We start from the raw sequence: 20,643 nt of genomic DNA, 5'->3' as shown, positions 1-20,643 counted from the left end.
ACGAGAACAAACACAGAGAGCTGAAGGAGGCCAAAAAGGTCTCCTAGGAAAACAAGGCAAAGTCAGCAAAGGGAATGGAGATGAAATATGGATTTGGAAAGGCCACTCAGGATACTTCCAGTGTTTGTGAGTAGGACAGCTGGACCAGTTCTCTCTCAAGAAGTATACTGAGCTAGGGCCAGCCTTGCCCAGCTGGGCCTCTTAGCCTGAAATAGTCTTTCTTTCTTTCTTTCTTTCTTTCTTTCTTTCTTTCTTTCTTTCTTTCTTTCTTTCTTTCACTGGGAATAAAATGATAGCTACTGCATAGTAACAAAAAGAGCAAGAGGAAAGAAAATGTGAGAGCCGAGCTAGTTTAATCTCCCAAACCGAAACCACTTAAAGCCTCCAGCAGACACTCATAAGTGTCCTGCTACTGTGAGCAGCACACGCAATTCATGCCCAATAAAATTCCTTGAGGTAGTGATGCACCATTGAATGATCTGGCAGCGTGTGTGTGGACTGGAACTGGAGGTTCCTCTAGCAATGCGCACTCATTTATTCCCAGGGAGTTTTGGACTGACCATCAGCGAACGTCTTCAGGGAGGTATGGACAGGGCATCCTTTAGTCCCCCCTGTGAGTGAATCTTGCTGGGTAGAAAACTCCACACAACCCGGATAGTAATGTGCCAGGACAAATGAATATCTGTGTCCAGCCGAGAACCGGACCCACTTGAAGATGGAATTGACTTATTTTTATTTTGGCCCTTATGGTCACAACCATGGAGTCCTTGGCTTATCCTTGGGCTCCGTCCTGAGACTGCCAAGATGGGCACCACTTGTGGTGGTAGGTTTGAAGGGCCAAAATCTTGTCCATTACAAAATGTGCTGAGACTCTGAACTCGTGTTACGTAGGCTAGCTAACAGCCATCCGAGAATAAAATAGTGTGTATTTCCTCTATCACCTCTTGTAACGTACTAATTGTTGTGGTAGCATTTACCCGCACCAGCCAAGCTCCAAGCCCCGCCATGCCAAGCCCTGTACAGACACACACAAAGAAGAAAGTCCTTGCCACAAATTGCTTACAAGCCAGGTCGATCACACCTTCCTTCTCAAAGCCCTTTACAAATATTATGTAAACCTCAGGAAAAAAAATATGGAGATATACCTATCTCTTAGAACTGGAAGGGACCCTGAAAGGTCATTGAGTCTAGCCCCCTGCCTTCGCTCGCAGGACCAAGAATTGATTTTTGCCCCAGATCCCTAAGTGGCCCCCTCAAGGATTGAACTCACAACCCTGGGTTTAGCAGGCCAATGCTCAAACCACCACCATCGGCAAGTCCCCTGTGAGATGAGTAGATAGTTACAACAACTATCACCCCATTGGGCTGGATTCAAACCTAAAGCAAAGCCTCCATAGCCTATTCCTAGACGTGGGACTGAGCCATGAAACCTTGAATCTGGATCTGAAGTTGAGGGATGCTCCGATCAGGGATTTTGATTTAGGGCCATCTCTTGAGCCCATTACCTGTGAAGGAGCTTTGATTCATGTCATAATGCCGGTTGCATGAGTGTACATGGATTTATTTGTTTAATTGTGAAGCATTGGAATGAGCCTGAAAATATCAGGGGACTTGGTGCATACGGGGTGGTGACAACATTTCACAAAGTTTGCAGTCTGGCTGTGCTGGGCAGCTGTGCCAGTTGTTCCATTCCCCTCGAACACCAGCCGAGTTGTCCAGAAGGCTGCTACAGGATGGAGCTGAGAAACCTCTGAAAACCAAGCCCCCAAGGGCTCAAGTTGAGCTCCCCTAATAAGAGGCACTCAACATCCGTGGCAACTTTTGAGAATTTAGGGCCAGATCCCAAAGTACCGTGGCACTGACATGAATACCACGGCATTCCGCTGGGCCAGAGACGCTGCTGCTGCAGCAGGCGCTGGTGGCGAAGGAGTTAAAAGGAAGCTTGCCTACCCCGAAAGACTGCACGGGAACCAGAGCTGCGATTTTGCAGCGGTGCAAGACGTATTGTGCTTGGCAGCAAGGCAGCGAGAAATATTGTGCGTTCCCCAGGGCAGCCTCACCACTGCTTCCTGCCGCACAGCAGTAGTGCAACGGGAGCCTCCCATCCCACTGCCTCAGCCCACTGTTTATCCACCACAACGGGGCTTCCGCCGTGTTATTGTTACAATCACTGACGGGTCTGAAAGCTCTCACCCCCCCACACCCCCCCCGACGGGCTAGCCCACTGAACAAACGGGCTGTGTTCTGCGGGTCTGGCAGCTCAATGGGCTCACTGTTGGGTTATTTAAGAATACATATTAAACAAGCGGAACATGGAGATCAAAAGGCCCTTCCCAGGATTAAAAAATGAACGTTGGAAATTAAAAAACAGTTTGTTAGGCTGAAGCCGAGCCCATGGCTTCTGTGAATGTGCTTGAAACACTCAAACATAGAGTTCATTAAACGTCCGTTGTCAGCCTTACATGGGCTGCAATGAACATCCATGAGTTTCTGCTACTTTGCCCTTGGAATAATACTATTTAGGGAACTATTTAGGGGACTCCATGACATCCATGACGCTATCAACAGGTAACATCCGTTATCCCTGCCCCAGGAGCTAACATTGTACAGTGGTGGCCTTTAAATGCATGGTGATTGTCTTGGATGGGGACTATTTAGGGGACTCCATGACATCCATGATGCTATCAACAGGTAACATCCGTTATCCCTGCCCCAGGAGCTAACATTGTACAGTGGTGGCCTTTAAATGCATGGTGATTGTCTTGGATGGGGACTATTTAGGGGACTCCATGACATGACATTCTACAGTGGTGGCCTTTATTTAGGGGACTCCCATGACATGACATTCTACAGTGGTGGCCTTTAAATGCATGGTGATTGCCTTGGTTGGGGACTATTTAGGGGACTCCATGACATCCATGATGCTATCAACAGGTAACATCTGTTAGCCCTGCCCCAGGAGCTAACATTCTACAGTGGTGGCCTTTAAATGCATGGTGATTGTCTTGGATGGGGACTATTTAGGGGACTCCATGACAAGACATTCTACAGTGGTGGCCTTTATTTAGGGGACTCCCATGACATGACATTCTACAGTGGTGTCCTTTAAAAGCATGGTGATTGCCTTGGTTGGGGACTATTTAGGGGACTCCATGACATCCATGATGCTATCAACAGGTAACATCTGTTATCCCTGCCCCAGGAGCTAACATTCTACAGTGGTGGCCTTTAAATGCATGGTGATTGCCTTGGATGGCTAAATAGGTATCTGGAGCCAGACAGCCTCAGTACTTGCATTATCCAAAGTAATTCCCACAGGACATAGTTGTATAGGGAAATTAGAAGGGAGTACAGAGGCCAGCTTGTGTATTTCTCCTAGGCAAAAGGGTCATATTTTGCAGGGCCGCCACTCAGACAGAGAGACAAACAACAACAGGAGAAAAGGAAAACCTCCAGGTGGATCTCAGTTTCATGAATGGGTTTCATGGGGTATCTCAAGGACCGGGAGAGGATGTCCTGAGGAAATGAATCAGATGGTTGTTCTAAGCCTATCGCGAGGCACAGAAGTAAAGAGGGTAGGAGAAGGAAACTCAGGAGAACAGTTGGGATAGAGGAGTTGGAAAGAAGAAAAAGGAGGAGGCACCTTGTAACAGTTTTGGCGGGGGTCTAACCAGTGTTGACTCTGGGAGAGACGTAAAGGTGACTTGAAAAGGAGAGAATGAGCTATCACTTTAAGGTACCTGAGCAACCTATTTTGGAATTCATGTAGGAGAAAGCTGCATCTCCTCTGTCCATACAGCACTGGGAGACTTCATAGGCTGAGCAACATTTTTCACTAAGCAGACACTCCGTGGGGACAAAGGATCCCTTCCCACTAGCAACACAGTTACCATAGGATCTGTTCCAGTTAGAATAATGGCTATGAAACAGTGAAATTAGCCAGATTTGGATAGGAGGCATCACAAACTCTCATTAATGACACGCCCCAGTGGCAGCAGGATTATTTCTAGTATTTATTATTTGTGTTATGGTATCTCTTAGAAGCTACAATCAAGGTTGCACAGATCGCATTGTGCTAGACACATTACAGCCATACAGTGAGAAATAGCCTTTGCCCCGAAGACAAAGGGTGGGAGGGGAAGTGACTTGCCCAAGGTCACACAGCAGGTCAGTGGCAGAGCTGAGGATAGAACCCAGGCATCCTGATTCCTAATCTGGTACCCGGTCCACAACACCATGCTGAAAGCAGCGCGTGAAATTGGCTAGAAAATGGTATGTCCAACGAGTACATTCACAGTGCTGCCTTGGTCATTCTCAGATTTGCCATGCAAATGTAGAGATTATTTAGATCCCAAGGAGAATGAGGTATGCTCCTCTGGAGTCACAAATCCTCTTCTAAAGCCTCAGATTTCTCAAACATCACTCTCCGGCTGGGATTACAGCAAGGTATTGTTTAGGGAGTGCAGTCTTGAAGGAAAGTAAATGAGATTTGCTACCCCTTTTAAAACCAGGATTATGTCTTAGCTTGGGAAAGCCATGCCATCCCACTCGGAGATGTTTTGTTCTCAATCACTTCCATGCCTTATTGCCTTAATTTATATGAACAATGAAGGCTGGGATTAGATAGGTAGAACAGGTGGAGATTGAAGTCTGTAATCTGACCAAAGGACAGCTCTCTCTCTCTCATCTAATCTTTTCCTGTAGTAGCTAGACACAGCCAAAACGTGTATTCAGGTCCTTGGTTTGGGTCTTGGGTATGGCCGCCTGGGGGGGGGGGCAAGTGGGGCAATTTGCCCCGGGCCCCACAGGGGCCCCCACGAGAGTTTTTCGGGGCCCCTAGAGCGGGTCCTTCATTCGCTCCAGGGGCCCCGAAACCTCTTGTGGGGCCCAGGCCCCCGGAGCTTCTTCCGCTCTGGGTTTTCGGTGGCAATTCAGCGGCGGGGGCCCCCTGCCGCCGAAGACCCCAGGCCCCCTGAATCCTCTGGGCGGCCCTGGCCTTGGGCCTTCTCTTTTTTACGTGAGATTTCATCTTTCCATGTTGAAATATGTGTGAGGAACAAACTAATATTGCAGACACGGTGTGTCAAAGAGACCCACTTCAGTAAGAAAAAAGTTTCCATGTGCAACAAGGAAACACTGAAACTGTGGGGTTTTTCCCCCCAACGTGCAGCCGTAGGATGTTAGTCACACCCCAGCCACTCCAGAGATAGTCACAATGTGATCATATCTTCTCTGTCTACATGATCATACAAAAACATCTCTGAACTGAAAATAGTTGGGGTGACCAGTGTAGAGAAGCAGAACTGGTGTCTTCTGTGACACCTGTTGAGCTCAAAAGCAACAGAGAATCCTGTGGCACCTTTAAGACTAACAGATGTCATGCGTCTGACGAAGTGGGTATTCACCCACGAAAGCTTATGCTCCAATACATCTGTTAGTCTTAAAGGTGCCACAGGACTCTCTGTTGCTTTTTACAGATCCAGACTAACACGGCTACCCCTCTGATACTTGACTGTTGAGCTCAGTAGCTCTCCCTTGTCTTGGTCTGAATGGTTAGGTTCTTCTAAACATTAGTGTGTCTATCCCTGTGTATTCCCAAAAAGAATTTGGGACCACATGGTCTGATAGGGGAAACAGGCTGGCCATTATGAAAACTGGGTTCCATTCCTGGCTCGGCTACTGATCTGATGTATGAAGTGAGCAATGGCATGTTTAAAACAAAAACAACCCTCTCTGTGCCTCAGTTTCCCTACCTGTCAAATGGGGGTAATAATAAAGCACTTTGTAATCAGACCAGAGTCTCCATTCAGGACCAAATAAATAATAACACATAAATCTTATATTGCAACTTTTATCCATAGATCTCATAGAGAGTTAGATTTCCTAGAAAGTATCCTAAACACAGGCCCAAACTGTTAAAAAAACAACAACCCTGTAATACAGAGTGGGCAAGGGAGTGATCCCCTCACTCAGCTATGCTTGTTGTTTCTGATACAAACCAACGCTGCCTCCTGCAACGCTGGATGAGCGCCAGGAATGCTGGTGACTCAGCCCAGAGGTATAATCCAACCCTCTCAGAGGGATTTGTAGATAAGATGGCTTTTCCTGTGCAAGAAATGTTCCAATCGCCTGACGTCATTCAATGTATATGCTGTAGTGTAAATGCTTGGAGGACACCCCCATTAGAGCAAGCTGCTACAGCTGCAGCCTGTTTTGAGGGGATAAAAAGGGCAGTACATAGATAAGAACAGGGTTGTGTATTTGGACTCCACGTCCTTGGGTGACTGTCTCTTGTTTGTCATGGATCACTTCTATCCTCAGGGCACACTTACCGTTCTGGGATAACGTGAGAGCTGGGCATCTTGCAGTGTCTCCTCTATCCAGAGACTAGAGATGAGGTTCACTGCACTCCTAGATGAAAAAGGTGATATCAGTGCTGCGTATTTCTTTACTGTTACCTGATAGTTACATGACTTGCCACGTGCCATTATTTGGCATTTGTGAACAATGCTCTGATATTACAAAGCTGACGTTACACATCACCGGAAACAATCCTTGCATGTCATCTAGTGTGTCTTTGTCTATTTCATTGCACTCAAAAATGGAATCTCAAACTGGCCCAATATCTCCACTTACCTTGCGTGGTGTCCAGGAAATTTACCTGCTGGCCAGTTTGCCCATTGGAAACTTTTCCAAACATGTCATGCAGCCCAAGAGAAGTTGAAATAAATCTTATTAAAGTTGCCATGAGGTTTTCTGCAGTATAGGCTCTTTAAGCCCAAATGTTATTTTTCATTTATGGACGAACAGAACAGCTGGAGCATTTTTAATAGCTCCTCTCCTTTCTAAATAAGAGTCTAACAGGCATGTTTTTATATGCTTTGGTGTGTACTGCTTTCATTACCTCTTTGTTTTTCAGCATTCAGCCTGCTGACAAATGTAAACCAGTGTGAAGATAAAGGTGGAGGAGGGGGAAATCTCATTGCTCGTTTATCTTCTACTCTGATGCACTGATGTTAAACTAGGTTACAGGAGTTTTTCATTACGGGACGAAGTGAAAATGTTGGAGATGAAAGAAATCGAAGCACACCTGGATGGCACATGCATAATAAGACCACAATCCTGCAAACATGTATGTGCTACTGAGAGTGTAGTTCCATTAACTCCACTGGGTCCACTCATGGTAGTAAAGTTATTCAGGAGTGTTTGCATGACTGAGGGTAAAGCTAGTCTGGATTTGATTTATAGGTCATGATCTTGAGCAGTCTTGGTTCCGATCCAGAAAACAGGGCTGGTTGAATTTTTTCCAATGAAAACATTTTTTGTTGAAAAATGAGGTTTTGTCCAAAATTGAATTGTTTTGCCAAAATTTTTGTTTTGTTTTGTTTTTTTAAAAAGTGCAAAATGAATGTCATTCCTAGATGAACACCATCTGGCAGCCAATGGCAGATCTAGCGGTGACATCACAGCATCATCCAATCAGTATTGTCCAATACTGTCGTGTTTTACTCTGGATGGGGCGGGAGAAGAAAGTGCCCCCACCATGGCTCACTCAGGGAAAGTATTTAGCTGTCCATTGTTAATCAGAATTTTATGACCTTTGTGTTACTAAATGGCAGAGAACAAAGTAAACGTGTCCTTTATTTCCAAGTACAATTTCAAAAGCAGCATGTGCAAAATGGCACCTCAGTCTCAAATGTTTGAGATAAGCATTTGCTGGGGACTTCAGAAATAAGGTCACTGGACAAACATTTATTAAAAAGTGCACCAGTATCTAGTACATAGCACCTAATGAGACTCAGCTGCCCCAAGGATGTTTTCCATAGGTCTCTGTTATTAATATTATGGAAGAAACAGTTCCAACAGCCCTTCAGTTTCGCTGGCACTTTTTGTGGTTCTTGCGGGTAGGTTTACACAGCAGCTGGGAGAGAGCCTCCCTGCCCAGGTAGACACACTCACAGACTGGAGAAGCTGGAAATGCTGGATGTCAGATTCTCTTGGGGAGGTTCTCCTGCTACCAGCAACAAATTCTTTCAAGGAGAAATAGGTCAAGAGCACCTCAGCCTGGGGAAAACCCTTCTGCCCACCACAAAACAATCACTCAATGACTCATCTCCAAATTCCTGCAGATTGGACTGGAATATATAGAGTCAATTAATGGGATGATTAGTTTTTTTCAGAGAAACTCAGTTCTAGACATTGGTTTTTAATATCTCTGAAATGTACAGCTGTTTATTTTCTTTGGTGCAAGGCATGCACCAATACAGCCAAGTACATATTTAAAATAATTCCGTAAAGCACGAACAATTTTTAAAATGTCCATATACTTCAAAAGTGACCCGCTCCCCTGCATCTTTCCAGGAAAGACCTCCATCAGCGTCTGCTACTGATGAAACATCATTGGGTTCCAGCCCAAAATCAAAGGCTTATTGACTTTCATGGTTTCTATAGAGATTCCAAGAAGCTAAGGAGAGTTGTGGGGATTGCGATTGTTAACGCAAGAGAATGGAAGATGGTACCAAATACTCCATATCCCACAGATAACTTGAGTAATCAGTCACTCGCTTCTCATTCAAATCCCTTCCTATTTATAGGAAATTAGAAACAGAGGATATGCCAGACTGGATCACACCAGTGATTGTCTGTTTTCCTTTTCCCCTCTCTTTCCTTTTTTGACGATATATTCTGTGATCTGTTGGCTCTTTATTTGATCCCACTACTGACACCATGTATATATTACTGAGACCCAGAACACTGTGGTTGGGCTGAATGCAAAAATGTCTGTTTTTCCTGTTAACACAGACTCTCAGCTCCTTAATACATGGCCCCTGGTTGCCACCCTGAGTAGTATATTTAAATGTTCACAACTAACATCACCATATCATGTCTCCAAGAGCAGCCAACACCAGATGATTAGAAGAATGTACAAGGATCGCTTATTCCATAAGTGTCTAATACACTCACCCACAGAAAAAGTTTCTTGCTAAACTCCATTAATCAGAGGTTGGCTTATACCTTAAAGCAGGAGGGGTTACATCCCTTGCACAAGTCTTCTATTTGTTTCAAGCCTTCCTATTGTAACTCTAGATATTCTCGTTTTCTATGTAAATGGCCTGTGCCTATTTAAGCTGTCAAACTCAGTGTTATCTTGTGGCAATGAGTTCCATAGTCTAATCAGGAACTCAAGAGACTTTATTAGTCATCGCAGTAATTTATTTACTTTTACGGATATTTTACAAACATTTGCTCACCTCATTCTGCGCAGAAGCCATTGGTAAATACTAGCAGAAGGTTATTGTTGCCAGTCATAGAGTGGGTTGTGAAATGATTTTTTTCCCCCATGAAAAGTTGACAGAAACAAAAGTATTTTGTTTTCATTGATATTTTCCTTTGACTTTTTTTGTTTTTTTCATCGAATTCTCCCCCCCCAAATCCAAACACTGAACATTTTCAGTTTCAAAGAGAAAAAGTTTCCGTTTTTCAATGAAAATCCAAACCTTTTCGACAAAGATAGAAATTTGGGGGAGAAAATGTGTTTTGTCAACAAGCCACTTTCTGTCCAAAAGAAATAGATGGTCAGATTTTGACTAGCTCCAGTTGTTTGCACAGAGACCCAATACCCTCCCTGCCTTAGCCCACCCTTTATTGTTACCCTCCTCCTCCCCACTCACTGCCACTGAATCATTTCTGAAATCAAATTGCGAACTCTTCAGAGCAGCCACTTCTTGCCAAGTATTCGTAATGGGGGGGCCCTGATTCCTGCAGGGGACACACGTTCTTATTACCTCAGAGCATGGAGTATCCCGTTCTCCACACACTGTGGAAACGGAGCATGCGCTGTGATGATCACACAAGGATTGGCGTACCACTTGGTGTCCTCATCACCGGATGTACAGTGGGAACTCCCCACACAGGCAGCATGGGGCCAGGATCCAGCGCTGTCATTCTGCACCTGGCGTATGCCACCCAGAGTGAGTTCCTTACTGAAGTGTGCGTGAGTGCATCCTCTCCTCGAACAAAAGGATTTGCTTCCTAACCTAGTCCTGGTGTCAACCCTACGCACAGGAGAGGAGAGTCATGCCTGCACTTGCATAGAAATATAAGCGGCCAATATTTTACGCTGTGCATTGTTGTGAAATGTTCAGCAACATGAGAGTCTGGCAACATTCGCCTTCTCATCTCTCACAGAGATCATCTTTGTGCACTTTCCACCTGCAACCTCTAGTTCTATGGGGCCAGTTACATTTTCTATCACCGTCCCGCCCCCGCCAGTGCATGCACTTTCTCTCTCTCTCTGCTCCTGCGTTTGATCCCATCCTGAGAAATTTCACGTTCACTCCAGACTGACAGTAAAACTTCTTAATCCGCGGGGCCAGTGCCATTCTGCTGTGAAGCAGAGGCAACATTTGTGTGTGTGTGTTGGGGAGGAGGGAAGGGCAAGGTCTGAAAGCTTTTCTAGCTCTAGTATTGCTAATAATATAAATGCATTTTCAGAGAGCTGCTCAATCACCAGGCCCATCCCTTCCATTGTTTGTCAGGATTCACTGTCACCACAAGCTACATTTTTTGCCCCACAGTGTGTGTGGGGAAAGCCCTATTTCCACTCTTGTTCACCTCAACTGAGATCAGATCCCTATTGTGCTAGGGGCTGTACATTCATACAGTGTGAGAGGGTGTCTCTGCCCCAAGAGCTTGTCTAATAGACAAGACAGACAAAGTAAGAATTATTATCCCCATTTACAGATGGGAAACTGAGGCACCAAGTGGTCAAGTGAGTTGGCCAAAATCACACAGGAAATCAGGGGCAGAGAAAGGCATTAAACTACCTATCTACTCTCATGATTTCAGTGCTCTCTCTTTCTCATGCTTCCCCAACACCAAGAAACAGCCTGGTGTTGTACATCAAACTTTTAACTCTTCTTCTGCTGTCCCTTTTACGGAGGGAGCGAGGGTATGTCTCCTCCGCTGTCATTTCAGAGCACAGCCGCAGCCCCCGAATCAAAGCAGTGCTGTCCAAAAGCCAACAGGAGAGTCCAATAAACAAGTCCCAGGGACAAGAGGAAGTGATTTTCTTTGGCTCAGCCAGGGCTGGATGAGCCTTTAACATGTCGGGTGGAGAACTGTCAGAATATGAATGTTAATGCGCAGCACATGCTTTCCCTCCCCCTTCAACACTCTGGTAGGGGAAGAAGAATAATGTATGAATAGTCCATGTTGAGATTTTCCCTGGAAGTCCCTGGACGCGAAATGGACATAGGGAGAAAGAACGAAGCTGGGGTTTTGGCAGGGAAGGTGTCGTGTCTGGCTCTGCGAGCATGTACGTGTCTTCACACTGGGCTCTGTTTTTTTGTTGTTGCTTTTTACATTCTCTTCTTTTAGCATCTTTTCCTCTGTATAAATCAAACTTGCTCTCACTTTTCCTTTGACCAGATACATGGAGAGTGTAGTTTTCACAGCTGATGATGATGACAATTGCGCCTAGAGGCCCCAACCAAGAGCGGGGCCCAATTGTGCTAGGGGCTGTACATGTTCTTTTCCTATATTTTGTATTTGGGGATTATTTCTTAAAGGAGGGCCATAGAGAGTAGGAGATTAACGTATAATCAGCATTATTTGGTGGTTAGAGCCAGGGACTGATAGCTAGGACTATTTTCGGACTCTGCTGCTAACTTGCTGTGTGATCTTAGGCAAGTCATATTCCTTCTCTGCTGGAATTATACCTATTTCTCAGGGGTGTTGTAAAGTGCTTTGAGATCGTCAGATGAAAGATGCTGAAAGTGCTAACAATTATAATACCATATTATTTTATTTCAGGTCAATCAAATAAAAACAAACAAACAAACAAAAATATTGTTATCTGTAACATTCTAGTATCTGGTGCATATTTTAAAACCAAGCCCAGGGTCTATACACTGATTTTATATCTATAATTACTGCACATATCAGAAACTTTGGGATATAGCCTCAATAAAGTCTTTTGGATTTTTGTAAAGCAACGGGGACATCATCTCTTGTAAAGCAAAATGGGCAAAGCCAGGGGCTCTTCAGACGTTCCCAGAGAAAAATAAAATTCTCTGTTAAGTTTGTACTTTGCAAAGTGTTATATTTTATCCAGGAACTAAGAGGTTAATCAGCGGGAGTCTGTATGGGCTGCTAGATAGACTCTTTGTAGCCTCTCAACAGGCTATAATGTGTTCTTCTGTATGATCCGCTTTGCCACTCAAGGCTTAATCCAAACAAATGCAGGCACAGGTTTGTGATGAGCATCTTGTTCAGCATGACTTCCCCCCAGTGGACCCCATCTAAATCATTGGGGTCATGGTGATTTTCTCTTCCCATGGGAGCAACAAGTTCTTCCCAACAGACCCACACAGTGAAGTGCTGTCTGGGCTTTGGACTGACCACCTGGAATCCCAGTCGGTCAAACTCTGTGACATACGTGAGTTCCAGTGAAGTGAAGAATGAGACGCTGGAGACTGCTTCCACGCCAGGCCTCTTACTGTGCAAAACAGAGCACGTCTTCCATGACCACCGGCCAACCCTTAGAACCTCCTCTATAGTCCATCAAAAATATTACCTAATAGGGCACTGAGCCATGCTGCCTCAAACGTGGGGGAGGAAGGGTTCTGACTGCTTCAGAAGGGAATCAAAATGTTGGCAGGAGAAACATCCATTATGACCTAAAGAAGGATGGATCCACATGTGCACAACCGGCCATAGAGTCTGTGTTATAGGAAGTTTCAAGACAACTGATGTCGTTGTCCTCCCAGGAGGCCTAGTTGGAATTTTGGAAAGCAAAGCAGAGTCAAGAGACCTGGAATATCTCCATGTGCCCCAGAGCATCAGTTGAGCCATGGCACCTGATTTGGCACAGGATGGATGAGAAAGGAAATGTCAGGATCCTGGACAAAGAGAGGCAGGACCAGTGGCAGGAGCTTGGGGTCTAGGAACTGAAGCCAGGGGTCAAAGCCAGTCAGGGTCAAGAATCAAGCTGGAGTCAGAGTCAGGAATTAGGCCAAGGGTTGGTACCTGCTATCAGGGTCCGTGTTGGGGTTCCAGGAGTCGATCGGGAGTCAAAATCCAAGTCAAAGCTGAGGTCAATATTGGGAGTTCAGAAACAGCAAAGTAGGGCAATCACAGCAGCTAGCTAGGGATCCCCATTGTTGCCTGGACACTTCCTGATATGCTTCCCCTCCTCCCTCCCCTGGGGCTTATACAGGACCAAGGAGCCAATCAGGGATCACTAAGGTCATTGTCAGTCAGATCCCTCAAGGCGGAACTTCCTGTGGTGTTCCACCTCTGTGGATTGTGGGTGGCAGGGAGCGGCCAGTTTACAGCTGCGGCTGGGTGGCAGTCTGGGGATGTTGGCTGCCTGATAATCCTGCAGGGCTGCATTCAAGTCCTGCCGATCCCTACAGGAAAGGTGTGTCAGTGCTCTGTAAATCAGTGACCCCCTCAGTGAGGGGAAGCTGTTCTCACTGGCCTGGATCTCAGTTGACTCATCCACACAGCCGGGCTATTCTGGAAACATTCCATAGGAGAACATAATAGGTCGGGTACAGGAAAGACTCATCAGTCAAGTCATGGCCTGCTCTAATGCTTGTTGACCTCAATAGGTTTTAGATCAGGCCCCTGTTGACTGGGGGGGTTGACCAGCCTTTGGATGCCAGAGTAGATACTTGATGTATCACCACCTCCCAAAGGCACCTTCTGTCTAGTAAAGTGTAGGACTCTGGGCTGCAATGGGGTACCCGCTGCCTCTTGCCCTCCCTGTGGGACGGTGAACGTTGGTTTTGCAGTTGCAGTTGCTCTGACATGAAAAGTAGATGGGTAAAGGCATCCCACCCAGCCCCCACTTCCTTTCTCACTTGTGGTTTGTATAATCTGAGCTGGGCTTGGTGCCTTGGGCATTTGAAAGCCCCCTCCTCATGGCACATATATATTTGCCCAGTTGACATGCAAGAAAAGGTTCCTGCTCTATTTCCAAAGGAGGGGAAAGACCAAAAAACGTGCTCCAGCAGGATATGAGAAACGAGAACAAGGACCCTGAACCCTAAACAACTAGGACCTGTCTGAATTTTGACAGGAAGGAGCTGGCTTGCTCTGCAGGACGCCAGCAGGAGCTTTCCCAAGTGGTTGAATTAGCCGGGGGACGGAGGAGTATATCTGATACGTATTTTCCATTTGCAGCTATCCACTGTGCCCCTAACCTGATCCCAATTAGATACACAGAGGAGGCTGCCAAGGAACTTTTATGACTCATTTGAAAAGGAGCCTGCATAGGAACCATGCATACGAAAAAGAGTCCATCTGTCTCTTTTCTATTGTTGTTTAGAGAAGACATTTGCGCCTGCTTAGTTCACTTATGAAACAGCCAGTGGGACCTGGACATAGGCACTTCGGAGAAGGGAAACGGTTGCATCTTATTATAAACTCAGTCTGGGAACATTCTACGTGTTTCTTTGAAACACTGGCAGGATCTGCACAGCTAGGATTTGGTTGTTGAGGTGCCGATAGCAGCCCTGTGGCTTTGGATAACTCGCTAGCCATTGCCCTGGTGAATTATGTTTAGTTTCATCTGCCCAATTATTGTACATGGCCTGTTGATTATGGTTTTGAATAGAGAAAATCCCCTGCAAGCGGGTTGTTGCTCTGATTCTGTTCATCATCTTGGGCTCCCCCTCAGGCTGTTGGGAGCTTTGCATCCAGGTCTGCCCTGGGCCTCAGGGTGAGTTCTCCCCCTAATAGCATGAGATTCATGATAAAATTATGACAGCTGGCAACACTGAGTATGAGAGTGACCAGGCACGTGACATGAAGTAGTAACGTTAGCATGGCAGTGACTGTACTAATGCCTCTGTTAAGCCACTGAGCCTGCAGAGTGTGGACGAGAGGTTCCCAGATGCCTGAGCAGACTCCAGCTGAGCTGAGTGCTCCTGCCGTTAACAAAAGGACTGTTCCTATCTCTTCAACCAGCCTGGCTCCTGAGGGTGAAATAGACATCAGTGTTTTCCCAGGCAGCCCTTACACATGGATAACTACTGAAAGAATGGATGACAAGAAGCTAGGGAGTTAGGCAGATGAATAAATTCACGGTGCTGTCTTCTATGCACTTCACTTGAGGCCTTCTCAATGCCATTACCGCTCCTATGCCCCCTTCCACCTTACTGAAAAATCACCCATTTGGTCACGCATCTTCCCCTCCCTTCCCCCCTACCCCCATTCCCCCCATGGGGCAGAATTTCAAAATGGAACTCAAAGCCTTTCACACAAAGTCCCGTGACTGCCCTGAATCTGTCTGAACGTGTCAGACCACCAGCGTGTTTGGCTTCAAACTGCCTACAACGTACACCTCCCATCCCACTGCAGAGCTCTTGAACGGCCCTGAAATCGCACTTTGGTGAGGACTAGGGTTAGTTTCACTAGATGGTGCTAATGCTAATGCTTTCATTTTCCGAAGTGCTCTCCCACAGAGAGATCCTGGCAGGAGGAAGAGCCCCATGGTAATAGGGATCCAAGCTCCGAAGCAGACAGCAAGAAAAGCCAGAGATGGCGAGGAAAGGGGGTAAGGTGCAGGGGAGCAATACGTTCACCTTCAAATAGATAGTTTAACCTTATTTTATGTAGCACCTTTCACTCTACAGATCCCAAACACCGTATAAGTTCTCTGTATAATACTACGCTGCACCTTCTATATGAGCATCGCAAAGCACTTTATGCATGATCATGAATTAAATCTCACAGCCCCTTCATGAGGGTAGATGAGTATTATTATTGCACTGACAGAGAAACTGAGGCACAGAGAAGTAATTTACCTAAGGTCATGTTGTGAGTTCAATCCTTGAGGGGGCCACTTAGGGATCTGGGGCATAAACTGGTACTTGGTCCTGCTAGTGAAGGCAGGGGGCTGGACTCGATGACCTTTCAGGGTCCCTTCCAGTTCTATGAGATATAGGTATATCTCCATATATATTATTATAGTGGCCAAGGTAGGAATGGAACCCAGATCTCCAGACTCTCTATCTTCTGCCATATTCCCATTTCCTCCACTCACTGTAGTGCACCCACCTCTGAGGTGGAATACAGCAGGGGTACCTCACCCTTTACAATGGGAGGAGTGAAGAACAGCTCGATTATAATAATACTTAGGTCTTATATAGCACCTTTTCACTAGGAGGTCAGCATCACTACCCCCAGTTTACAGATGGGGAAACTGAGGCACAGATCGGGGAAACTGATTTGGCCAAGGTCACCCAGTGGCAGAGCCAGGAATAGAGCCCAGGCCTCCTGTGTCCCAGTCTAGTGCTCTATCCTCTAGATTATTCTGAGGAAGAGTGAATGATTTGGCCAGGACACCAGGGTTATCATCACCCCTGCCATGGGTTAAATGTACTAGTGGAACTTTTAATGACCCAGATGGTCAAGAGATGGAACCACCAGCAGCATATCACTCACTAGCACCGCTCTGGTGATACTGACTCTAAAGGAAAGTTGCTACCTGCAGAGTCACCAGCATTACAGCTTTCCTCAAAGGTTTCCTCTCTACGTACTGGTCGTGACCAATGCTGTTCTGCTAGATCACATCCTACGGGGGTACAACTGAATAAAGAAATCATCACCAGGAGAGGGTTGGTCTATGGCCTGGGTGAGCTGAGTTTGCTGGTGTGAGTCTTCTTGCCAATCTCCATGTCATAACCCATCCTTCCCCTGAGACGCGCACAACTGGTAGCACCCTCGCTGGGAAAGTGAAGACTGAGGTCCCCTCCCAACCCTTAGGGTCAGCTTTGAGAAGTACACAGTAGAAACTTTCATTTGTGCTGCTTGGGCTCTCCCCCTTCTGCGTAGACAGAGAGGTCTCCAGAGCTGTCAGCTCAGCTCCTTTTGGCACTAAATCCACACAAAAGAGAGGCAAAAAAACCCCCCAGACAAACCAAACTGTGTTGATGACTCAAAAGCAAGAATGTTGCAAAGAGTTTGCCATGAGACCCTGAGGACGATGGCAGTTCAGAAACCAGGCTAACCTTTCACCAATGAGGTTTGAATCCGGGTCAGCTCCCGTACATTCCATTCCGGTAAAGCATAACGGAGCATTAAGCAATCTGTCCCCTTGCCGGATTCTTCCATTAGTGGTGAAGTCACAAAGCACTCCTTGCTGGTAATCAGTGGTAGACTAAAGCAGCAAAGGCTTGGTGTATATTTGAGGTGGATGAGGGGAGGGAAGGTAGTAATTCAAGGTGACAGAGGATGTAGGAATTTAGGGTGTCAGGTCAGCTCGTATCAGCCAGACAGGATTTTGCAAAATGAGAACATAAGAATGGCCATACCGGGTCAGACCAATGGTCCATCTAGCCCAGTATCTTGTCTTCCAGTGCCAGATGCTTCAAAGGGAATGAACAGAAAAGTGCAATTAGTGAGTGATCCATCCCATTGGCCTGTCCCAGCATCCACCATCAGAGGTTTAGGGATGCCCAGAGTATGGGGTTGCATCCTTGACCATCTTAGTTAATAGCCATTGATGGACTTATCCTCCACGAACTTATCTAATTTTTTTTTTAACCCAGTTATAATTTTGGCCTTCACAACATCCACTGGCAGGTTGACCGTGCACTGTGTGAAGAAGTACTTCCGTATGTAAGTTTGTTTTAAACCTGCTGCCTATTAATTTCATTGGGGGACCCCTTGATGGCTATGTGCTTCCACATAGTCCATCATCTAAAGGAAGGGGGTATATGGTTTGTGATTAAGGCACTGGCCTGGGACTGTAGATCAGGGTTAGTTCTTCTCAGCTCAGCCTCAGATGTCCTGTGTGATCTCAGAGAACCCACTCCATCTCTCTCTGTGCCTTGATGCCGCATCTGTAAAATAGGATGAATAATAAAAACGATGATACTTCCTTTCTCTCATCCTTTGCCTTTCTTGTCTGTGTAGATTGTGAGCTCTTTGGCATAAGGACTGCTTCTTATTAAAGGCACATACAGCATGTACCACGATGGGGCCCTGACCAGCTTTCAGTGCAAGTAATAATCCCAGAGCACCTGGACATGCTGCCATTCCCATCACTCCTCCCGTAGAGTTTGTTGATTCTGAATTTGCAAATGGTGCTTAGTAGTTCAGAAGCTCCCAGGAAGTGCGATTCAAGCCATGCAACCACGTCTAGGTATAGCTATTTGATTCCCATCTGAGCAACCCAATCCCTGCTTTGCATCATGAGAGTTTATAAGGGATGCTCACCTACACCAGGCAAATACTCACTTCTGCTTTAGAAAATCACCCCAGAGCTCGTCAAGGTTATTGGATAACACTTATCCCAGTCTTTCCTCTATTCTCCGATTGGGTCAATCGTGCAAAGGGGAAATCCATGAGGTGGTGACTTTCCCTTTCGCGGGATGAATATGAAGCAGTAGCTCACTCTCCGAAGTAATCTTGCGAAGAGCTTTACAATAAGCACATGTCCTGAGCGGTGGCTGGCTAATTTCAGAACTACTGTGTGTGTTAATGGCACTGCAGAGGTGTTGAGGGTACAGGGAGAGAACAAGAGGGCTCACCCAGACGGTTGACTCACTGCTGATAAAACGCTCACAGCCAGACATTAAACACACTTGTCTGGGAATGTCGTGTTTCAACTAACAAGAGCCCTTCAGAGAGATCTAGAGGAGCTGCAGGGTTGTGATCAGCAAATGGAGCATGGCGTTGCCCATGTCAGAGCTCAGAATACACCTCAGATGGTGGCAGCGCCACCCATGGGCTTTTGCGGGTTGTGTGCGAGGCCAGGAAGCAGGCAGCAGATGGAGGCAATCGATGGCTTGGCAAAGTGGGCTAAACTCTCTCCTCCGGATTGTGAGTGCCAAGTCTCCAGTTATAATGGAATGAATTCCCACCACCACACCCGGGATGACGAAAGTGCTCCCTGCGTGCTCTCCCTTAGTGTCAGCAAACATCCCTGTGTTCATTCTCAGACAGGGTAGTCATCCTAACCAGATGGAAAACTAGACTTGGGACACGGACAGAGAGGGTTAAAGGAATGTTCAGGCAGGAAAATGAAATCCACCCTTTCCCTCACGTTTAGGCTTCAAGTGACCCTACCAGCTGCAAAAGGGTGTGAGATTATTAGGGTGAGAACATTTCCTATAATGGCACAAGACACCCCACTAGCCTATCACAAAGTCCGGGGCCTTTGTAAGGACAAGAATGAACCCGAGATGTGAAAAATGCCTCCTCTCTGAGGGGAAGAGGACGCACAATTGCCTTTCAGCAGGGGTGGTCTTCACAAATGGATCTACAAGGCCTAACATGAGACCTCGGTCTCTGGTAGTAGAAGGAATCTGGTTGGGTGCCATCACGGGCTGCAGGGTGAAGCACCATGAACAGCTCTGGTGCTGAAAGAATAGTAATAATAATGAGGAAACACAGAAGCCGTGAACTCAGGTTCTGGCAGGTACAATAAAAATCCTTGTCAGTTTTAACTTTAAATCATGTGCTACCATAGACAGGAACACAGATTCACTGAGGTCCATCTGGGTTTTCATTTGGAGGCAAATATTTATGCTTTTTTCTTCATTCCACACAGTAATGTCCCTCAGAATAAAGAAGGCCCAAGAGGTTGACATTTTGCAGAGAACTTACCTAAGGTATTTTTGTTCTGGTTTAAATGGTGTTTATTTTAGGTGTTTATTTCAAATCTTTGGTCGGTCACACTGGAAGGAGAAGAGTGACCAAATCCACGTGACTGAATCCCAGCAAGGCTATAATTTAAAGTGTTTGATGCTTTCCCATGTAATGTTCTCATCTCTGTCTCACACATATGCCTTCTAGTACATTTTCCAGGTCAGCATTAGTGACTAAGCAGTTGACCAAAAATCCCTGTGGATTTCCCCAGGATGACTTCAAAATATATTTTTTATAAAGGACTGTCATGAGCAATGAAATTAATACTGAGCCTGAAACTCTGGATCCAAACAGCACTGAATTTTGGGGTGCGGGGTTGGTACAGAATCTGAATTTAATATCTTGTCCTTGTATCTATAATGAGTCGAACCAAAATCCCAAATCCGGATACTCCTAACTTTGAGGCTCTCAAAATCCAGGTCCCAATTCTTCCTCTTCTTCTCCTATATTATTTGGCATGACAGCAGCAGCTAGAGCTCCAAACAAATATTGGAATTCCACTGTATATATTCATAGCAGGAGACAGTCTCTGCCCCAAGGAGCTTACATCCTAATTGGCAAGGCTGATAGATGGTTGGAGTGGAATCCGAACAAGTCCGTTCATATTTCTGTGTCTCCGAGTCACACAGCAGGTCACTAGCAAAGCTGGGAATAGAAACCCAGGTCTCGGGGGTCCCAGTCCTGTGCTTTATCCACTAGACCATATTGCCTTTGCAGTGCAGTGCAGTGCAATTTTGTGGCCTTGGGCTCATCTCTGCCGAACACCTTTCATCAGTGGATTTCAAATACTTCATTAATTAGCATTCACAGCGCTCCTGCAGGGTGGATTTTCTCACCCATTTTACAGACGGGGAAACCGAGGCACACATCACTTAACTGATGTGCTTAGGGTCGCACCGCAAATCAGTGTCAGATCCAGAATTAGAATCCAGAAGCCCTCTTACTCCCCCAGCACAACCAATACATTGGCCTTCCTCC

The sequence above is a fragment of the Emys orbicularis genome, chromosome 18 (genome assembly GCF_028017835.1).
Source record: "Emys orbicularis isolate rEmyOrb1 chromosome 18, rEmyOrb1.hap1, whole genome shotgun sequence".
Lineage (NCBI taxonomy): Eukaryota > Metazoa > Chordata > Testudines > Emydidae > Emys > Emys orbicularis.
The sequence above is the reverse complement of the archived record's forward strand: the minus strand, read 5'-3'. Positions refer to the sequence as shown.